Source organism: Scylla paramamosain, chromosome 1 (genome assembly GCF_035594125.1).
Source record: "Scylla paramamosain isolate STU-SP2022 chromosome 1, ASM3559412v1, whole genome shotgun sequence".
NCBI lineage: Eukaryota > Metazoa > Arthropoda > Malacostraca > Decapoda > Portunidae > Scylla > Scylla paramamosain.
The window spans coordinates 6,687,702-6,710,000 of NC_087151.1; the positions used below are offsets into that span (position 1 = coordinate 6,687,702).

General features: G+C 44.9%; 1 long non-coding RNA gene across 3 annotated transcripts in view; it reads right to left on the reverse strand.

The window, feature by feature from the left end:
* Positions 1–1,333: 1,333 nt before the first annotated feature.
* LOC135116117 (uncharacterized) overlaps positions 1,334–22,299 on the reverse strand; it is a 259,797-nt gene continuing 238,831 nt past the window's right edge. For all 3 annotated transcript variants that reach the window (XR_010276241.1, XR_010261071.1, XR_010261163.1), the window contains one exon: positions 1,334–1,494. This is a non-coding gene — a long non-coding RNA (uncharacterized LOC135116117). The remainder of the gene's footprint in view (positions 1,495–22,299) is intronic.

Genomic DNA, 22,299 nt, shown 5'->3' on the forward strand with positions numbered 1-22,299 from the left:
GTGAGGTGAAGATATTATGGTGCACTAGTTCGTGTATAAAAGATGCGAGCGAGCTTAAGACGGAGGGGAAGGTGAATGAAGGTGGGGGACGGCTGTCTAAAGATGGAAAATGGCATGAGGGAGGGGACGTACGAGGGCGTGGGAACATGGTGAGGGTGGAAATGACTGTGTCGGAGGGAACGAATAGATAACAGTATAAGGGAACCTGTGCTAATTAAAGGCGGTGGTGGCTGGTTGAAAGAAAGCTAGATGCAGGTAGCGACGTAGGCAAGATGGAGGAGAGGTAAAGTAGGGATGAAAATGTGAGGGTGGCGAGCCTCTGAACTGCCGGACGCCATGAGCTCTTTCAGATAAATACCCCGCACGAAAATTTCATCCAAAATAATTTCACAAAAACAAATCCTCCTCTGATCATTTCTCGGGTCAGGCTGAAAATTTATAGCAGTGGGAGTTACTTTGGGAGAAATTTTCAAGGAGGAATCTTCGTCCACTGGAATTTACTCGTTCTGGGTTTACGTGGGAGCCTGTACTGCCGCAGAGGACGCAGGAAGGGGGCTGTGTGTGGCCTGCAGTGTGTGGCCGCAGCTAAACTCTTGTAATCTTTGAGGAGTAAAGATGACAGCCCGCCAACCCACAGGTAAGCCCACACGGAGACACAGGTAAGCCCACACAGACCAACAGGTAAATTGGATCACCCTTTCCGTAAGTATAATTGACCAGGTGAGGTTGCGCGGCAATCATTTTGGGACGCCGGGAAGGACATTTCAAGGCTCCTAATGGCGGGTTCTTACATTAACCCTTATTTGTTGTTGGTGTGAGATTTACGTCTGCTCACGCCCACGACGCCTGCGCGCCCGCGTAATCACACCGGCAATAAATCTCGGCCTGGGAAAATGGAAGGGTTGTCCCACATAAAAGTCGAGTATTTTTTTCTTTTCCTATTCTTATTTGGAGTGAGTGGGCTTAACTTTCTACCCACTTCCCTTCCCTCCCTCTCTGAGCCTCTAATCCACAGGGAAAATTTGTCTGATTTTACCTCTTACCTTAAATGTCACAGGCCAGTGTTAATTTTTGTGTGTGCGAACCCAGTCATAAGTTGAAGCATAAATCCACACCAACCTCCTTGAGCACAGTGCACACGCGGATTTCTAGATAGCAGTGCTCGCCATCGCCAGCCCCGCAGCACACACGTAAATAAAGGCGGAATCTCCCGTCAGATCGCGGTTGTTAGAAATAGTATTTATCTTCCTCAGGGTCAGCATCCCACGTAGGTTCATCAAGCGAGTAGTAGTAGTCCGGTCTTGTAAATTTACTCAGGCTGGCTGTAACTCACCTGGTTTTTGTTATCCTCTCCTGCCGGTACCGAGGAGCATTACCGGCCGCTGCTACACTGGCCAGGGAGCAAGACATACACGCCAGATAGGAGGAGGAGGAAGTAAGGGCCACAAGGAGCCTGTGATGGTAACGGCCCGAAATTACGGCGTCAACGGTGAGCTGAAAGGGAAGGAAAAGAAAGATTAGGGGGCAGGATGAGTTAGCTACCGTGAGAGTAAGTCGTAAAGGTCGGAAGAGGTTCAAGCGTGGATGGATCTTTTAGCTTAGAGTGTTAAGAGCGTTGAGTGAAGGATAGAGAGTGGTGGTGGTAGTGGTGGTGGATGGGTGTATATAGCAGTGTGTAACTCAGAAACAGTAATGAAATTGGACTAAGGTATTAAGATTGAGAGAAGAGAGAGAGAGAGAGAGAGAGAGAGAGAGAGAGAGAGAGAGAGAGAGAGAGAGAGAGAGAGAGAGAGAGAGAGAGAGAGAGAGAGAGAGAGAGAGATTGAGGTGTGAAAAAGATCTGCCCATTCCAAACCCCCTCACGTGTCACAATGAAGTTTGGCGCCCGTCTCCCATAAATCGGCGATGAATCAGAGTATTTAGCGGCCATCGTACACTTAAGAGCCCCGTGGCCCCCGGCAGCGCCCCGCCCCAGTCACTCTTCGGGGAAAGATAACGATCTGAGGCGAGGATATTTCAGACCTTAAGTAGCGTCCGCGGTGCTCATTACTCTTCCGCTCCTTCCATTCCTCTCTTCTTTCTCTCCTCCCTACACACACACACACACACACACACACACACACACACACACACACACAACATAAAAATAACCTCAGTTTATGGGTGGCGAAATATATGTTGCACTAATGATAAAGAGAGGGCAGCAACGAGATCTGGCGTGCTGCAAGAGGACAGTGGTGACCCGCATAGTTGTGATGGTGTGTGGCGGTGTCCTGTCCTCCTGCTTCTCCTGCCTCGTCCGTGGTGTCCCGTCCCTCCCACCCACTGATGCTGCCGCCACACTCCCAAGGGCACGGATTTCATAACTCACGGAGGGAAATTATCGGAAAAGATGAGGTCTGGAGTGTCTCGGAAGGTGATAGACAGAAAAAAAAAAAATAAATCGGTGGAAAAGGAAAGGAAGATTCACAAGGGTATCTTTGGTGGGTTGACTGACTGACTTGAAGGTCCGTCTGGCGTAAGAGAGGTAGGGTGAAGACTTCCTTTTGCTAGTGCACTGAGAGACGCGGACCTGCTTCCTACCTTTCTTGCTGTGCTTCATTCTTTTCCAGTCAGACACCTACAGACAGCCTGCAAACACAATGGCTAAAGTCTTTTCATATAACTTTGGACCTCTCTCCCTCATAGACTTAAAGGATGCTATACTAAACACCTTGATTCAGTAACATCATCATCACCGTCATCACCATCTCTTTCATTGCCATGGCTTCTCAACTTGATAAAATGACCTGGTGGAAGTTTAGAACATTTTGAGACACGGCAGGCAGCAGTTGAAGCTTTGTAACACCTCTAGTTTTATTAGAGTTGAATCGTCAAGTATTATTCATATAATACGTGTCATATTGTCATTAGAAGTAAAAGAATCAAACATCTCGACTCATCATCACTGCCACCTCCATCAGAAGAGGTAGTCCTTTCCTCACCCGTCACCATCCGAGGCAGCAGAGGATGACCGCGAAAATAACTCCATAATAGTATAAAGTTTGCGGTCATTTCTCTTTCTCTCCCAAGTCATTAATGGCAGGACGTCTTCGGTGGCGTGGTCCTCTCCTAAACCTCCTCGCCCGTCACGGTTCGCTGGGTCTTTTTCTTCTCCTCCTGTAACAATTTCCACGTGTAACACATTCCCTCACTCAACGTGTCGCTCCCAACATCATCTTAAAACTTTGTACTCCTCTCTGTGGGCGTTCTTTAACACTCGTCTGCCTCGTAAACGAAGAATATTTGTACTTTTTAGAGCTTGTGTGTTGGATTTTGTGGATACGAAGTTAGATTACGAATATTGAAAAAAAAAACACAAATAAGAAGGAAGAACAGGAGGAAGAGGAGAAAGGAAGGAGAGGGAGGAGAGACTCTAACTCGTTTATGTGAATCTTTTTCTCCTAAAGGCAGCCACACAAGTTGAGAAAAACACGGTGCATGGCCCTGTGTATTTTCATAAATTGTTGTGTGGCTGGAAAGACGCCGAAATATAGTTGAGTATTACATGTGTTAGAAAAGGTGGACTAAAGAGCCAAATGTTTTACATTTGACCGTTAACATATACATAAAAAACACAGGAAAATTGGAACTTAGATGTCTTCAGCGTGTGTGTTTGCTGTTTATCAGGAAAAACCTGTCGCATAAAACTGATGGAAAGTAAAATTGGATGTGGACTCATGAATGTAATGGTATCCTCCTTACCCAAGTAGGAAGCCTTTATGTGAGGTCATGGAGAAAAAACTACGTTCATATTACAAGAACGGCAGGATAACAAGCTCTTAGTGGGCTCACCACGGCGAGGGAGACGCACATTGCTCACGCCTGACAATTTACTGAGTACACGTCAATTATTATTTTTTTTATCCACCTGTTAATTTTTATAGATGGCTCCTCGTGTTCACCCAGTGCATGTGTATGTAATGCCAAAAAATACATGCAATTTCACAGGAAAACAATATATATATATATATATATATATATATATATATATATATATATATATATATATATGTCACGCATAATGTGGATAATTGCCTAATGTGAACATTAGGCAGTGAAATTGCCTAATCTTCATATTAGGCAATTTGTTTGCACGATGTTGACAATAGGCAACTTACTTGCTTAATGTCCACTTTAGGCATGATTTTCAAATTAGGCAAGGGTATTTTGCCTAATGTGAATTGAATGACAAACCAGTGTCTACAGTTTTGTTCGAATGTTGTTCGAAACTTTGGGTCTGTTATAGTTAGGTTAGGTTAGGTTAGGTTAGGTTAGGTTAGGTTAGGTTAGGTTAGGTTAGGTTAGGTTAGGTTAGGTTAGGTTAGGTTAGGTTAGGTTAGGTTAGGTTAGGTTAGGTTAGGTTAGGTTATTATTAGAACAAAATTTACACCAGCTGACCTAAGTGGGATCAAACAGACCCTTATAAAGTCTGAAGAGGTTCCTGATATCTGCCTATCGATGAGAACAGCAACAGCAAGAGCCACTGGTGGGCAAGGTTATACAAAGTGTCAATGTACTACTCAATGTACATCAGGAAGGTGCAGCTGCCTAAGAAAAGAAATTAAATGCAACTCGCGCTGTCACCCAGGCAGATCATGCAAAAATTTGTGATTGGACTCAACTGAACCCTGAGATCGATTGACCTATTTTACTTATACTAATATTGCATTAATTAATTATGTTTTCCTTATTCACATTGGGCAAAATTGAGCTGCATAATTTGAACAATAGGCATTTTTTGCCTAATGTTAACAATTTGTAAACTTTACGCAACCTACTTGCTTGATGTACACATTAGGCAATTTTCTGCCTAATGTTCACATTAGGCAATTGTCCACATTATGCGTAACATATATATATATATATATATATATATATATATATATATATATATATATATATATATATATATATATATATATATATATATATATATATATATATATATATATATATATATATATATATATATATATATATATATATATATATATAAAAGACACTGTCTGTCTGTGTGTGAGTGTGTCAGCTTATCACGGAAAAATCACTGAAATGATTGTGATGAAATTTGGTAGGAGGGTCCCCCTTGATCTGGGGAGTGACAGCGATGATGTCTTAACTACTTCCAACCCAAAATCGTTAGGTTATTCAGGCAAATCTGTCACTGTAACCCAATTCTTGTTGGTGGCGCCAGGTATATCGTAGCCCATGTTTTTTTTTATGATGGCGCCAAGCATTCATTGTTAGCTTGGATTTTTGTTTCATCAATTCCAGTCAGAGGGAAAAATATTAATTTTGATATAACGGGTTCCAAAAGAAATCAATAAATTGTATGTCCTAAAGAGTTCATTCAGGGAAACTTTATTAATGGCTACTGACTGAGGACATGTACAACGGTAAAAGGACCTGTATTTTAGGTGGTTCATTATAAAGTAAACTTTGTTTGGTTAATAGCTTTGCCGAACAAGCGACTGACTTAGGGTGGTAAACCGTGCTTTGAAAAGCCAAATTTTACCTGGGCAACGCCACGTAATTCTGTCAGTATATATATATATATATATATATATATATATATATATATATATATATATATATATATATATATATATATATATATATATATATATATATATATATATATATATATATATATATGTATTGATGTCTGATTCCTGTAATTCATAATCGTATCATGTCGACACCTCGCCCTCCCTGTCGGTGTTCATGGCTGCGTCCTTGTAATCAAGCCGTTCAACAGTCTCCCTCCTAAACACTAACAAGTTTCATTAATTGGCACCTCCTCTTAATCTATCAAGTGGACGTGGACTCACAGGTTATGGGAGGCAAGTAACCTCAAGCCGGTGCAGGTTTCAAACCGCTGATGCAAGGGCCGCCGCTGCATCTTCCAAAACGGTGCGGCACTGGTGGTGGGGAGCAGAGATTACATATTAGCCACAAACGCAGGATTCTGCCTTTGTTAAATTGCTCGCTAATCAAGGGCTCAGCAGGGAGCGGCTCCAGACGTGTGGCGAGCTGGGCCGGTATGCTCATATGTGTCTCGTAACTCATGCGATTGCAAAGCATTCATGGTGGAATGTCCTTAGTTTGAAACTAATAATGCAGATGCTGACCGTTGTATGGCTGGTGCGTGCTTAGGCCGTTCCAAGGTTCACCACCAAGTAGAAACGAGGGGAAGGGAAGAGGAGGGCAGGAGAAGTAAGGGGAAACCCAGCCATATAGCGCGTCACCAACTTCAGCCAATCGTCACCATGTGCGATAATAAGCATCAACAGAAACACGACGTCCATGTTCCTTTACTTATTCTTCTTTTTTGAGTGAGGAAACAAAAGAATGATTTTTTTCTCTCATCGAAGAAAAGACTTTCATAAAAAAGATGTATCATGCGTAACAACAACTAGTAATTTTTGCTGGAGTATTTTAAGTGAGGGCGCTACATATCAGTGCAATCAGAACATAAATTCGTTGGCATAATGTTGCGTCTGTGTACATGTAGCCACTAATTCAGCTTAAGAGATTAATGAATATCTATTTTACATCAAAACTTTGGAGCTTAATATTAAACCGGCCAGTAATTATGTGTTGGCCTGAGTAAAGTCCACACTCCGCGCGCAGTGTGAAGGTGGCCAGCCCGCAGAGGTCCCATGGTCTGCCGCCACTCCCCCGTGTAAACAGCAACCGTCAGGCAGCTCACTTGTGCCTCAAGTCTCATCTAGTCTGCATTCAAAGCTCTAATGAAAACTTTCTTTAGGAACAAATAACTAACGCTGTATCTTCATAAATATCCACTCTATGATAACTACTTTCAATAGCATTAATTTTTTATCCTATTCTTTGAAAAACCCTATTACACTCAGGCACATAGATATCAGTGGAAATGTAATATGTGTGCAACAGCGTATTAAATATTCCAGTACTTTACAGTACATCGCCATTCCAGTGTTCGTATCCACATTACAATAAGACATACACCGTCAGATGTCTTCGTTATGTATCAGACGACCACACTAGGGAGGTTCCTGCGACATATAAGGCATGGAGTTAACCTCTTCACTTAGCTGCATCACGACCCTGTCCTCGTGTGGCTATTGACGCGGTGCCGCCCTGCCCTAACCCCTTGGCTGGTGCAGCCGCCGCCGTCTCCCTCCCCACCCCGACGCGGCAGCTGAGCGAGCACCCATTACCATTAGGGTCAACCCCCCGGGATGAGGGCCCGCACCTGGTCCACTCATTAACCCAAGCACTGGAAAGGTATCAATTTGACTTCGAAAACAGACGGCGACGATTTTTAATTCATTATCGGTGGTAATTAGCTTCCGACAAGGGTCATGAGGTGAGGGGAGCCGGGAGGAGGGAAAAGGGGAATCAAAGGGATGGGCGACAGGAGGGGAACGTGGAGGGAGGAGGGAGGGACGGGATGTTAATGATGAGGTGGCCGACACACGTGCTCTAAACTGTTTCTGTTCTTGGTTGGTCGATTTTTTTCTGGCGTGTAAGCGGCGCCACGTGGCCACACACGCCACCTGCATTCATCTCCATATGTCGACTGGAGGCGATTTTTTTTTTTCTGTTTATTTCTTGTATTTCAGAAGTATTTCCAAGGATGGCTTGATGTTCTTCCTGCTGCTGCTGTTTCCGATGGTATCAAATTTTACTTTACAGATCATTCCTCCAAAACGAATAATTTTGAAAACATCGATACTCTCTTCAGACCATGACAGCGGGCAGCGATGCAGGACAGGGAGGGGCGGGGGCCTCAGGGTTGGCGGGAGAAAAGAGGGAGGAGGGAGGGAGAGGGGAGGAGGCAGAGAGAGGTGGGGGAGGGAGGGAGGTCGAGGTGAGGGAGGCACGTGCGTGAGTCAGGTAATGATGATTGGTCCCCTGATGAGCCTCATCCCCCCCTTCCCCCACGCCTGACTCCTGACTCCCCGAGCATTACCACCCGTAGCCAAGTCAACTGCCCGTGTCCAGAGCTGTTACACCCTGACACGCACCTCTCCTCAAACCCCTGCCACGCCGTGCCGCTTTCCATCCGACACACGTCCCTGTCACCCTCGGCGGCCATCTCCTCTCAACCACACGATGCTTACTGGCACCATTAAAATATCTTTCCCTTCTACACTTTTTTATATTATCTTTACACTTCTGATGCTTTTGGTTGCTTAAATAAATACAAATTCTTCTTCCTTTCCTATATGCCTCCCGCCTCACACGTCACTTCTCTCCCCGAGCCATCCGTCTATCCATCCCACCTGCCTCCCACCCTCGCCTCGCCCCACGCTTCCCAATCTCTCATCCATAAACATTATTCTGTCATTAATCCACTTATACTGGTACAGTGGAGCATAATCAAGTCAAAATGCCCGCCTGATGACTACCTTGGTGTGTGTGTGTGTGTGTGTGTGTGTGTGTGTGTGTGTGTGTGTGTGTGTGTGTGTGTGTGTGTGTGTGTGTGTTTGCAAGTAATAATATAATTAAGAAGAAGAAGAACAAGAACAGGATAAACAAGAAGAACAAGACCAAGACCACCACCACCACCACCACCACCACCACCAAACCAACAACAACAAGAACAACAACAACAACTACTACTACTACTACTACTACTACTACTACTACTACTACTACTACTACTACTACTACTGCTACTACTACTACTACAACTACTACTACTATTACTACTACTAGTACTACTACTACTCCTGCTGCTACTTGCTGCTGCTGCTGCTGCTGCTGCTGCTGCTACTACTACTACCACTACCATTACTACTACAATTACTGCTACTACAATAAATCCAGTGATAACAACGACGACTATAAGAAAATGACAAGAAAGCAACAGCAGCAGCAGCAGTCAGCAACAACAGCAACAAACGGAGGAGGAAAGTCATCAGCAGCAGCGGCAGCGACATCGGAGGCGGTGACAGTAGCAGCAGTGAAATTGATAGTAACAGTAGCAGCAATAGTAGCAGTGGTAGTAGCAGCAGCAACAACAGTAATAGTAGTAGTAGTAGTAGTAGTAGTAGTAGTAGTAGTAGTAGTAGTAGTAGTAGTAGTATAAGGAAAGGGAGGAGGAAGAGTAGGAGAAATATACTAAAAACACCAAACGGCGCGTAGGAGAGTGTGTTAGGTTATAACCCAGACGTGCTTGAGGCCACACTGCGGGCTGGGAAAAGTGAGCAGATCAGATCAGCAGCAGGAAGTACACATGAACATTATTATAGGACAACGGGAGGAGGAGGAGGAGGAGGAGGAGGAAAATTAGCTTTATTACAGGCTCCGTTTATCCTGACGTGTACTGAACATAATGACTGCAGACTGATAACAAGGATTAAAAATGCATGGTTGAATGTGGGATGGCGTATGGCAAGTTACGAGAGAGAGAGAGAGAGAGAGAGAGAGAGAGAGAGAGAGAGAGAGAGAGAGAGAGAGAGAGAGAGAGAGAGAGAGAGAGAGAGAGAGATCCTCCCCCTTCCACCATGACCGTCCCCTTCCTTTACCGCCATCACCAGTCACCGTGACAACACTCACTTTGTTCCTCATAATGAGCTGATGGGCGGCTGCTGTGCCTGAAGGGACTGAGGGGACGAGAAGAGGGGAGGAGGAGGAGGAGGAGGAAATTAAGGGAGGAGCATGAGTGAGGAGGAAAAATGTATGGGACAGGGAACGTAAAAGGAGGGGAGAAACAGGAGCATGTACGTACATTATATATGAGACAACAAGGAAGGGAGGGAGATAAATGGGAGACTATATTAGAGTGAAAAAAAAAATATATGAGGATAATCTAGTAGGAATATCTAATCAGAATAAAATTAACGTTTACTGTTAGCTATATGTTGCTCTAGTATTCCTCTCTATAACAACCATCACCGAGTCATTCTTTCACAACACAGCGTCAGTCATTACCATCACTCACCTTCTCCTTCTCATTCAACATCGCTCCCAGAACACTCCCTCATCGTGTGGTCTCATCGGAAGGCCACGCATCGCCCTCATAACCCTCTCAGCACATTCATTACCGCTGCCCTCGCCGCCACCGCTCTTCTCGCCAAACCAGATCACCTCCCAGCGGCCGTCATCACCACTCCAAATGCATAATGAAGGCTGCGCAATGACCAGAAAGGGGAGGGAACGGAGATGAGAGGGAGACAGGAGGGTATTGCGGCTCCCCCTCCACTCTCTCTCTCTCTCTCTCTCTCTCTCTCTCTCTCTCTCTCTCTCTCTCTCTCTCTCTCTCTCTCTCTCTCTCTCTCTCTCTCTCTCTCTCTTCTTTACTCGGCCAGGTTAATTGGCTCTTTCCTAATCTGACTCATCGTTTAATCGTAACCCTCTCTCTCCCTCTCCCTCTCTCTCTCTCTCTCTCTCTCTCTCTCTCTCTCTCTCTCCTCTCTCTCTCCTCTCTCTCTTCCCATTCTCTCCGTTTATTGGAGTTTCACATATCCTTTTCCTCTTCTCTGTCGTTCCTAAAAACCCATCCTATACTCATATGTTTCTCCCTCCTCCTCCTCCTCCTCCTCCTGCTCTCCCTTCTCCTCATTCTCCTCCTCCGCCACCTCCTCCTCCTACGGCCACTGTCGTTGCATATTCATTTAGTAGACGCCACGTCCTCCTGCATAGATGCTTAGCCATTATCAAAAAGATTTGCAAACCCGTTCACCACCGTTTGTGTGTGTGTGTGTGTGTGTGTGTGTGTGATAGAGGGTGAGTGGCTGTTTGCGTGCGCCACGTTCATAAAACCCCGGCCACATACGTTGAAAGCCCCGCATCAGATCTCTTCATGAAAGTTTTGTTTATGCGCATCGGGTGATCAAGGGTGTTTGCCGCTCAGCCAGCCAGCCGCTCCTTTTGCAGCTCCTCCGCCTGCTTCAATTTCACACTTGACGTTGGAATTAGTCTTCGGCCTCAAAGATGAGTATTACAAGAAAATGAGCATCAGACAACGAATCTAAATGCAGCATGAGAACCACGAGTTATGGGGCCGTACGTTAGGTTTGACATAATAGTTACTCCTTCATCAGGGGCTAAATCGGTGCTAACCAGCGGAGGCAGCTATCGTTGGGAAGGTGTCTCAGAGATATATGGGATTGAATGCATCTCTTTCATTTACATTAACACTTAAAATAACCAAACAAATGGGGAAAGTTAAGATATAAGTGTGTATATAGAGGAGCACCATATTTTTCTCCCCGTATTTGGCTTCACTGGGGCGGCCGAGGACAAGTAAGGGTAATGGACGGCGCTCTCTGATTGACCCATCCCTCTTCAACATGAGGTGGTGCCGTACAGCCGAATCTTCTCCTCGCAACTAATCCTAACCTTATACTTAACGAACCATTAGTCAGCCTAACCTGCTCTTCCCACTAATACCCACACCCCATCTTATGTCACACGTTGCTTACTTAGCTTCCCGGCCACCGCCACCGGGCCCCACCTGACCTCTCCTGCACCTGCGTTATCTTTCTCGTTATCGCTTGTCCGTCCTTATTGTGATGGTGCGGCGAGAGAGTGCTAGACGGTGACGTGTTCATCCCGCCGCCGACGACTTCGATTAGCGAGATGGAGCTGCGGGGGAGACAACAAGGAAGGCCATGATGTAAGGAAGATCTGAGGGATGAGAGATGGGATATGTAGGAGAGAGAGAGAGAGAGAGAGAGAGAGAGAGAGAGAGAGAGAGAGAGAGAGAGAGAGAGAGAGAGAGAGAGAGAGAGAGAGAGAGAGAGAGAGAGAGAGAGAGAGAGAGAGAGAGGAAGCGAGAGATGAACGGAGGGATAAAGACATATCAAGGATTCAAGTCTGAGTGTAAATACAATTGCCTGCCAGTTATCTTGAGGGAGCGCAGGAGGAAGGAGGGAGGGGAGGAATGTAGCGATGAAGAAATAGATGGAAGGAGGAAAGGATGAAGAACAGACAATTACAGGAGATAAAAGGTTGACGAGAGCTTCATTCTACTCTGCGGAGACACCTGACCGTGGACTGCTGGAGGCGAGGCGGTGACGGCGAGCTGCTTAAAAGTGTTCCCTCAGCACTTGGTGGAGGGAAGGGACCTGCCTATACACCCCATTTAGCACGTCAGCCAAGGCCCGCCCCGTCTATAAGTATGGGTGGATATATTGACAGCCTCACACCATAACTCTGTCTGTTCTGTCTGCGCCTTAACACTGATGGGCCTCGCTGACTCAGTGAATGATCGACTTCCCTCTGCGAATTTGAGTCTCCCATCACCACCGATACTGATAAAAAAGTCTGTACATATTGCACAAGAACACACACACACACACACACACACACACACACACACACACACACACACACACACACACACACACTTTCTTGTACTTCCTGGATCTATAAAGAGCTGAGGCCAAGGTAAGGCGTGGCCCCGTCTGACAGGTGGCAAAAATGACTAGAGGGAACGATATTCGGTTGTGGTTTCTACACAGGATTCCAGTCAAGATTAGAAACGCTTATTCACCGTCAAGCATAAACGCGGAAGTCAAGTGTTGGATGAACAGTGAATGAAAACCAGCAACAAGAGAAAGCAAAACCAGAAAGACGTAAAAAAGCTGCATCATGACGGCGGTGTCAGTCCATCTCGCACGTGTAAATGTTGCGACGGGCGGCGGTGAGTGGTGGAGGGCGGGCAGGGGAAGAGGTGAGGAGCAGAGCGGTAATAATTTTAAAGAGATGGAAGGAGAGGGACAAGGAGGAGGAGGAGGAGGAAAGGGGCGGGAAGGGAGCAACCACAGTGATGGGTGGAAAGGGGACAAAAAGACAGATGCTGGTGTTGGTGATGGTGATGGAGGCCACCGAGGTGAGGAATGGCGAGGGCGTGGCAGCGGAGGAAGGGTATCGGCGGCGTGGTGTCATCTGGCGCGCCCTGTACTTACCCCTTGATGCATCACAGGGACACTCACGCCGCTGGTTTCATTACTCGTCCAGATGGTTCATAATCACCACTCGGTTTCAATTGATCGCGGCAGCGGGTGACACTTCCTCACGCCGCTAATGGCCGACCCGCGGGACCTCACCACACTATTTCAGGCGATAGGATCTCATGCCGCGGCGTTCCTCACTCGCCCACCGCATCATTCATCACAGGAGGTATTCGGTTTATTTCACGCCGTTCTGAGCTTGGAACTTAAGACGAGATTGCACTTCATTTCTTGACACGCCTTCTCCTTCCTTTCCTCTCCTCCCTTTCCCTCAAAACACCTGCACGGCTCATCCACAAAACACCCCGCGGTGTAAATTATCACAATCGTAGGGAATTATTGTGATTTATAATGCCAACTAATCCGGACTTTTTTGTATTACGTCTAAACTACGTGTCTCCGTTCTCCTCCCCTCCCTTCGTGCCCCATGTACTATTCCCTCCAATACTATTCGAGATCCTACCCCTCCTGTTTCCCTCACGTTCCCTTCCCTCCACTGCGGGTCAGCAAAACACACACGAGCTTCAAAGAACACTCAACACAAGCACTGGGCAAACAGGAGTCGGCGGTCCTTTGATATTAACGTGGGCCGGGACACGCGAGAAATACGTGGCGCTCCGGGCGAAGGTCACCATCTCGCGCCGTTCCTCACCCTAGAGGTAATGGCGGAGGGGAGCAGGTTGAAGTGTGTTCTGGGAGTATTGCAGGAGCTCAGGGGCACAAGAGTAGCTGGAGAATGTTCAAGAAATTAGGAAGAAGATCCTGAAGGGAGAAGAGGCGGCGTCCGAGGGGGAGGAGAATGGAAGGATCTAAAATGTTGGGTGAAGAAATCGATAGGGAATGTGGAGTGGATAAGAAAGGGTTAGGATGACCACCGCAAGACGACGAGAATGCGATTATTAGCATTATCCGCTTACGTGTGTGAGTGTGTGTGTGTGTGTGTGTGTGTGTGTAACTTTCTGTGTTTTTGTCATCCCAGCACTGTCATTTGTGTACTATTATCACAAGACTCTCTCTTCCAATCAGCGACCCTTGGCCTCAGCATTATAAACATCCTGCCCTCACACACCCACTCCAGATGCGCACACAGAGCCCCCTAAGGAATAGTACTCAGAAGCTTCATTAGAGCGAGAAGGTTAGTGTTCCCCTCCTCCTCCTCCTCCTCCTCCTCCTACTCCTTTTACTACTACAACTACTCCAACGGCTGCTGGTCATCGATTTCTACTACACATTTTGCTTCGATTTTCCCTGTTTTAGGTTTGCGTCTTTGATATATTTTTTTTTAATCCTCTTTTTTTATCTCCTCTTACTCCTCCTGCTCTTTCTCCTAGCTCTCTTTGATCCCCAAGGCTCATGAATCAGTAGACGATGCCCGGTTGCTTGGATTACATTTAGCTTATCTCAGGTAAGAGTTGTTAGTGCGCGCGCACAAACACACACACACACACACACACACAGAGAGAGAGAGAGAGAGAGAGAGAGAGAGAGAGAGAGAGAGAGAGAGAGAGAGAACAGAGGCGGCAGGTGAGAGGTGATGGATGGTGGTCTGTTTGTGGCCTTGGTTAATGGGATGGAGGTTGTTGTTGTTGTTGTTGTTGTTGTTGTTGTTGTTGTTGTTGTTGTTGTTTTTGTTGTTTTTGTTGTTGTTGTTGTTGTTGTTGTTTTGCTGCTGTTGTTGCTGTTACGGCTATTATTGTTATTGTTGTCATTATCATCGCTGTTGTTCTTGTTGTTGTTGTTGCTGTTGTTGCTGCTGTTGTTGTTAATGGTGGTGGTAGTGGTGGTGGTGGCAGGCACAACAGAAAAACAGGACCAGCACTAGTCGCTATTGAACACCTGATAACCACGAATATGAGTGAAACATGTAAAATAATAAGTGCACGCTTGAATAAAACCAGTTAGGAGAGAAGCAGATCCTAGAGAGAAAAAAAAAAGAAAAACGTATTGCCTTATTTAAGGAAAATATCCATCAACTCTGAATTTTAAAACAGTGATTATCAATGCATAAGACTTGACTGAAGTTGGTGATAAGGTGGCAAGTGAACCTGTGATAGCCGCCTGCCTGATACACGTGGCCAGCCGTCCAGTAACCAGCTGCTACACTAACTCCTACTGCGTTGTCCGTCTTCCCTCAGTCTTGAGTCCTGTGATCTGATTGTCTCTTAAAAAGAAAAAAAAAAAACCTGACAACTGATAGATTCTTAGCAGATCAGAGGATTTACGGATGATGGGACTCTAAGCACACTAGAAGGGAGTAGCTTGTGTTGCTTAACTTCTGGCCATGACGATACCTAATTCATTTTTGCAAACCACTCCGCTACTGCTAAGTCTCCAGTCCACTTCCTTGCCCCACCTTCACCCCTTTCTCTCCCTTCACACCTTTTCTATTTCTCATTCCATCTTACTCATCACCGCTCACCTCCATATCTCAGAACCGCATTGAAACTTCATCTCCGTCAAGACAAGACCTAAACCGTCGGTACGTTAGAGGAAAGGTGCATCAGCTCCTTCATCTCACTCGTGATGCTCTGACAGTGTTTTCTGATTTCTGTAAACTCTCCTGTGCCACACGATTCAAATCCTTTTCCTGCCGCGATGGTCATTTAACATTGCCTTCTGTAAAATATTGTTTCCATGAAGCAGAAAATGAGAATAAGAGGATAATTTTGTTTTTACTAGATTACAGAAATCCCGCTAAAAATGTAGATGATTATGGGGAAAAATGCCCTGCAGTGAAGGGATTAAGACAGGCAGCCAACATACAGGTGAAATTTGAGATTAATGAAGAATTCCTGTAGGAGCTTCAGTCATAACTCAAGTATTATAAAGACCTTTGAATTTAAGAATCCCATCAGGTACAATGCTTCAAACCCAATAACAGACGAGGGCTGTACCTACTGTCTATTATACCAAAGTCCAGCATGATTCCGAGGAGTTTCGCTTTTGGGTGTGGCAGGTGAGCCAAGGCCGCCCCTCCCATCACGCCCAAAACACCGCCACGCCAGAATAAATGACCGTGGTTTATGGGTCACTTTTAGCACCTTGGGTCGATAATCGCAAACATGAACTTTCTGACTAATTCCTTTTCAGACCATATCTCTCTCTCTCTCTCTCTCTCTCTCTCTCTCTCTCTCTCTCTCTCTCTCTCTCTCTCATTATCACTATCATCATTATGACCAATCCCCCACTGAGCCCCATTACAGTGTAGCTTTCATCAGCTACTCCAGTCACCAGGTCTTCACCGCTCAGGGAAGGAGCAGCCCAGAGGACTACAGGGAGTTACGAGAACCGTCCCTTCATAGCGTTCACAGGGGCAGCAGAGGCAGGAAGGGAGGAGCTGATGTACGTGGCCGATCATATTCCTTTAAAGATGCTATTTGTTGTAAAATAATATACAAACCAATGAATATATAAATAATATCGATAAGTACTTAACAACAAAGTGGCTAAACGCTCTTCACCAAAGACAGGTTCTTTCCTCACTTATCTGATGTTGTAATTCCTGACAGAGGCGATGAGGTGATCCAGAGAGCGGCAATCTTTACCTTGCTCGCAGAGGGCGTTACAGACCTGCGCTTCCCTTAAGTGATTATGTTACAGGTGGTGTATTCATTTTCAACGCTGGTCTGACACATCAGCAACTCATGAATGTTCATCACCAGGTCTTGGTGCTATTTCATCAAAGCACTGCACTTTCGCCCTTACATCTGAATTGATCTTCCGCGGCACTAACGAACGAGCTTTTACTCATATCACTTACTTACCATACTACTTTTTTTTTTTTTTTTAATACAGTTACTTGCAGACATGACTACCACCTCATCCTTTTGTTTGTGCTTAGGGAGTAGCACCATCACTATTACTCACAGACTCGTTCACACACTCACTCTCCTGCTCAAACTTCCACGTGCGTGCAACACAGTGCCTTCACATCCCTTTGCCTGCACCGCATCACGTCATGTCATTTCCTAACTCATCAACGTCCATCACAAACATCTATCCTTCAGATCTTCATGATATGCAAGAGTACTTCGATTAAGACCAGTAAACGTCTCGGCCAAGTAACGAAGATTACATACGCGCTTAATTAACAACTGCATCCTCTACCTCCTCACTTCGGGCATGGGAAAGTAACATGTGCATAGCGTCTCATACTGTGTGACCTTAAGGCGGTATAGGCTCTTCAGCTTCTCTTCTGTTCCGAAGCTGTAATGTTCGGGTGGAGGTGAGTGTGCTGGTGGTGGTGATGGTGGCGGTGGTGGTGGTGGTAGCGACCATCGCGGCGAAGGGGATACCTGATAACGGAATTCCAGTAACTAATGGCAGGAGTAGAGCATGGAAATGGGTTGTTGGGACTGGAGGGCAGGGTGATGAAGACGCTGGTGAGGGTAATGGTAAAGGGCAAGACTAATGAAAGCTGAAGGTATAAGACTCCTTGATATGAGTAACGACGGTAGCTGGGATGCGAATGAGACTATGACGCCGCGCAGGATTGGAAGGAGGTCACGGCGGTAGGACTTTATGATCCTGCCCTACAACCAGGACGACCAGGAAAAGATGTCAGCCTCCGACAAGAATACACATAACGAAACGTGTTCTGCATATTTCTTTAGGGATTAAAATAAAACGATTTTTTCATCCCTCATGTCTATCTTCAGGCATTCGTAAATCATATACATAAACAGATAAGCATCTAAACCAAGAGGTAGAAAGCAAACTACGCCATTCATCACAGCATGTGACCTTCACCTGTCAAGACGAACCTAAACATAACATTACCACAACAGGCGCAGGATGGAGGGGGTAAAGCAGGGAGTGGTACAGAAGACCCACTCCTTGCCACTACCGCATACGTACAGGCCACTCCCTCCCTAACCACGAAACAGAGAAGAAACATATAAACGAAAATCAGTCCGCCACACCCCATCACCCACTAACACCTACCTAGAACAGATGTCATAATTCTCCCGCTACCCGATGCGATGCCACCGAGATTAAAATATATTTAAGTCCGCTAAACACAGTCATCAGCCGCTGTCAATTTCAGGCTGCACAAATATCCTCGTGAACACTCATTGCAGAGCTAAACACAGCCATCACTGCGTAGATGTAAACCCCCGAAAGAGTATACACGACAAAGAAACACCTGACCCGTGAAGGAGCAGGATCCTTTAGCAAAAACCACGACGGGTAAATGAATAAGGCATCTCTTACAACCCCTGGTAACAATGAGTCTCCTATAAAAAAGGTTGAAGTCTCAGTAACCCATGGCTGCTTCTGTCCAGGAGGAGGAGGAGGAGGAGGAGGAGGAGGAGGAGGAGGAGGACGAGGAGGAGGAGGACGAGGAGGAGGAGGAGGAAACAGGAGAAAAGAAGAGGAGGCAGGAGAAAAGCGAATGGTTTCTCATACAGCTAGCTAAACAAACCAAGCGAGGAGTCGAAGAGATGCTGAATGCCTTTTCTTTTCATCTCGGTTCACTTACACAACATTAAGCTAAACCTCAAAGACTAATGTGCTGTGCTGTTTGCTGTGCTGCTCCTGCCATTGCGCCGTGCTTCACCTCGCTCATGGCACTTATGACCCAGTCAACAAAAGAGCAAAGTCGTGCACTGTCTGATGAAGAAATGTTTGTCTAACCGAGATCATCCGTCACAGAATGATAAAGAAGATATGAACACCTCGTAATATCTATTCTCCGCCATGGATCATTTCCTTTGCTAGTAAAAAGAATATTGCGGTACACGTTTCTTTATCATTTGTTCGAGTGGAGTCTCAAGCGAAGTTGTTTACACACGAGGGACCCCAAGCTCTCCCGCACCGCAGTTTTTAAGATGCTACTTTGTGGAGAACTGGAAGCTTAGAGATGAAGATTTAAAGCAGTGAGTTGAGTGTTTGATAATAATTCGGACTCTAAGTGATGAAGTATGGGGATTAACGTTCGCTAAATCTTGAGGTGTATATCAACAGGTTGTGGTGTATAAAATGATGATGATATCGTGATCTCTTATAGAGTATTTATGACTGGCTAAGCAATATTGTGGCTATCTTGCGGTTAGGTAAGTGTTCGCTTTATGTTCACGCCCTTGTAAATGTTTATGTGAGCTATACTATTATTATTATTATTATTATTATTATTATTATTATTATTATTATTATTATCATTACTACTACTACTACTACTACTACTACTACTACCACTACTACTTCTTCTACTACTACTACTACTACTACTACTACTACTACTACTGCTATTACTACTGCTACTATTATTATTATTATTATTATTATTATTATTATTATTATTATTATTATTGTTAGTAGTGGTGGTAGTAGTAGTAGTAGTAGTAGTAGTAGTAGTAGTAGTAGTAGTAGTAGTAATAGTAGTACTGTTATCGTTATTATTATTATTACTATTATCATTATTATTATTATTATTATTATCATTATTGTTATTATTATTATTATTATTATTATTATTATTGTAGTTGTTGTTGCTATCATCATCATTATTATTATTATTATTATTATTATTAGTAGTAGTAGTAGTAGTAGTAGTAGTATTATCATTATCATCATCATTATCATCATCATTATCACCATCATTATCATTGACACCGTCATCATTATCATCATCATCATCATCATCATCATCATCATCATCATCATCATCACCATCATCATCACCAATTACCGTGCTGACATCACTACAAGAAAGATGTCACCGGGTCATGGCTGGAGTGGTGGGTGCGGTGAGTGATATTCACCAAACAAAAAAAAAATAAAAAATACATATGTGATTCTTTATCATCTCGCTAATATCAGCACAAAATAATTATTTACGTTTTTTTCTGGTTGGTTAATGGCGCGCCTCAAGAGCCTTGTTTTTTTTATTGTTTTGTTCTTCTCCATTACATAAATACAAACAAATAAAAAATAACACAAACATCATCTTGCCATGTAGTGTCATACCTCACCGGCGCCAGTGACGACGCCAACAACACGTGGGTCAGGGCCGCCGTGCTGTGGCTCCGTGCTCAGGTGCACAGCTCTCACATATAACAGGATGAGCATGAGAACAAACACTCCAGAGAGCAAATATGAGTTCATAGCCACGAATGGATTCAACCAATGGTTGGAGCTTTAAGTGCGATGCCATCACAAGTTTTATTATTGTCATTATTATTATTAATATTATCAGTATTATTAATGCCATTATCATCATGAAATAATTGATAGACTGTGGCAATTATTGCGATGCATTGCATCGTAAAGAGTCGTGTGAAGGAATGCAAGTTAAAGGCGTGCGTGGATTGCTCGCAGTCTTGCCTCCCTGGCCGGGGACGCCGGTGTAGCTGGCGCCCCCGCCACTCACACAACTCCACTGAACTACACCTTATCACAAAATATCACACAGGAATGCGGATAGCAACAAAAACCTGAGGAAAAATACAGAAAAATATTAAAAGTAACTGAAGAAAAATTATCCAAACACGCAGCTACATAGGATGAACGTAAATATTAAGGAAAATAAAAAAAAATAAATAAATGCAGAAAGTGTGGCTCATATATTCCTATACCGTGTTACAGAACCAAGTGAACACGGTCCGAACAACATCTTATTCCTGCACATCCCTTAACAGGCTCACAGTGAGCATGATATCCAGCGAAACAACAATGTAGCATTTTGCACTTTTACTGCCAATTTCTAGTTAAGCAACGGAATAGTTCTCATTCTACACCATGAACTGTACAATGGAAAAAAGGGAAAAATACTCATAACAAATACTCGCTAAAGCCAGTTTGAGTAGTCACCCTGAGAAACTTCCCTGTCTACATTTTCTCTTGGTCAGAATAACGGGGAGGTTTTGTTCCCATAAATATACCTCACAAAGTGGAATTTTACGCTTCAGGGGGACTGCCTACTGCCAATTACAAACTGCTAAAGAAGGAAAATGCCTCAAATCAGGTTTTCTAAAAAGAACCATGGGGAGATCCAGTTCAAATATAAAGAAATCAGGAAACGTTAAAAATAGATGTTATAAACTACACAGCATGCAGGTGGGAAGAGGCAGGTGTGCGGAGGTGCATGTGTGTAAGGGTTGCAGGTATGGGAAGCTGTAGGCGTAAGAAGTTGCAGATGAATAAAAGTAACTGTGTGTGGATGTGCAGTTGTGGCGTGGTGTAGGTACGTAAGAAATAGATATTTACGTGCAGGTGTATAATTGTTCGTATGTGGAAGTGCAGATGCAAGGAGGCGTAGGTGTACTGTATTGCGGGCGCAGGAAAACGCGCAGGTGTGGAGAGGTGAAGGTGTGTGGCAAGATATAGGTTGTGAGGAGGTGCACATGTGTGTGGAAGTGTGGAGTGCAGGTGTAGCCGCAGCGCACAGGTGTGTGGAGGTGTGTACCCAGAAGGCAAGAGATGCCGACTGTAGATAAAGCTGGCGAGCAATCAGCGCACACACACACACACACACACACACACACACACACACACACACACATGCACAACCGTAAAATCAGCCAACGAACCAAATACTAAGCGCGAAATCGAACAAATAAGCAAAGAATCGCCTACACGAAGTACATAATGAAAATAGCAACAAAAAACTAACGGTGGTGACGGCGGCGGCGGTCAGCACGCGGAGCCACAACCTGATAAGAAGAAGTAACACAAAAACACGAAAATAATATAGCAAAAAGATCAGTAATGCTACCATAAAAGGTCACACACTCAGATGCCAACCATGACAACCAGAAACAGCGTCTTTGACCAGCCACCGCAACCAAATAAGTGCAGAAGACTTTTAATACTTCCAATGATATCTTTTTTTTTTAATGTTATCTTAAATATTTGTCTCTCTTTGAGTGCGTGGGAAGCTATGTGCTTGTGTGTGTGTGTGTGTGTGTGTGTGTGTGTGTGTGTGTGTGTGTGTGTGTGTGTGTGTGTGTGTGTGTGTGTGTGTGTGTGTTACAAATAAGGAATGTACAGCCGCCCACCACTACAAATCACTGTAAACATTAGGCGCATTATGAACCACACACATCTCCCAGCTCGTATGATTACTGGCTCGATTCGGCCGCGGGAACACACCCATCCCGCCATCAGATAGCGCGCCCTCATGGTCATTTCAATTAATACATTTGCCGTGATGAGCGTGTACTGCCAGCCGCCGCGCATCCACGGACACCGCAAAATGACACCCTCGCAGCGCGCCGCGAAAGGGTAAAACAACAACCCCCGAGACCCCGAAAGCCGTGCCAGCCGCAATCATCGAGCGATCCCCATCACCGCAATCAGATCACGG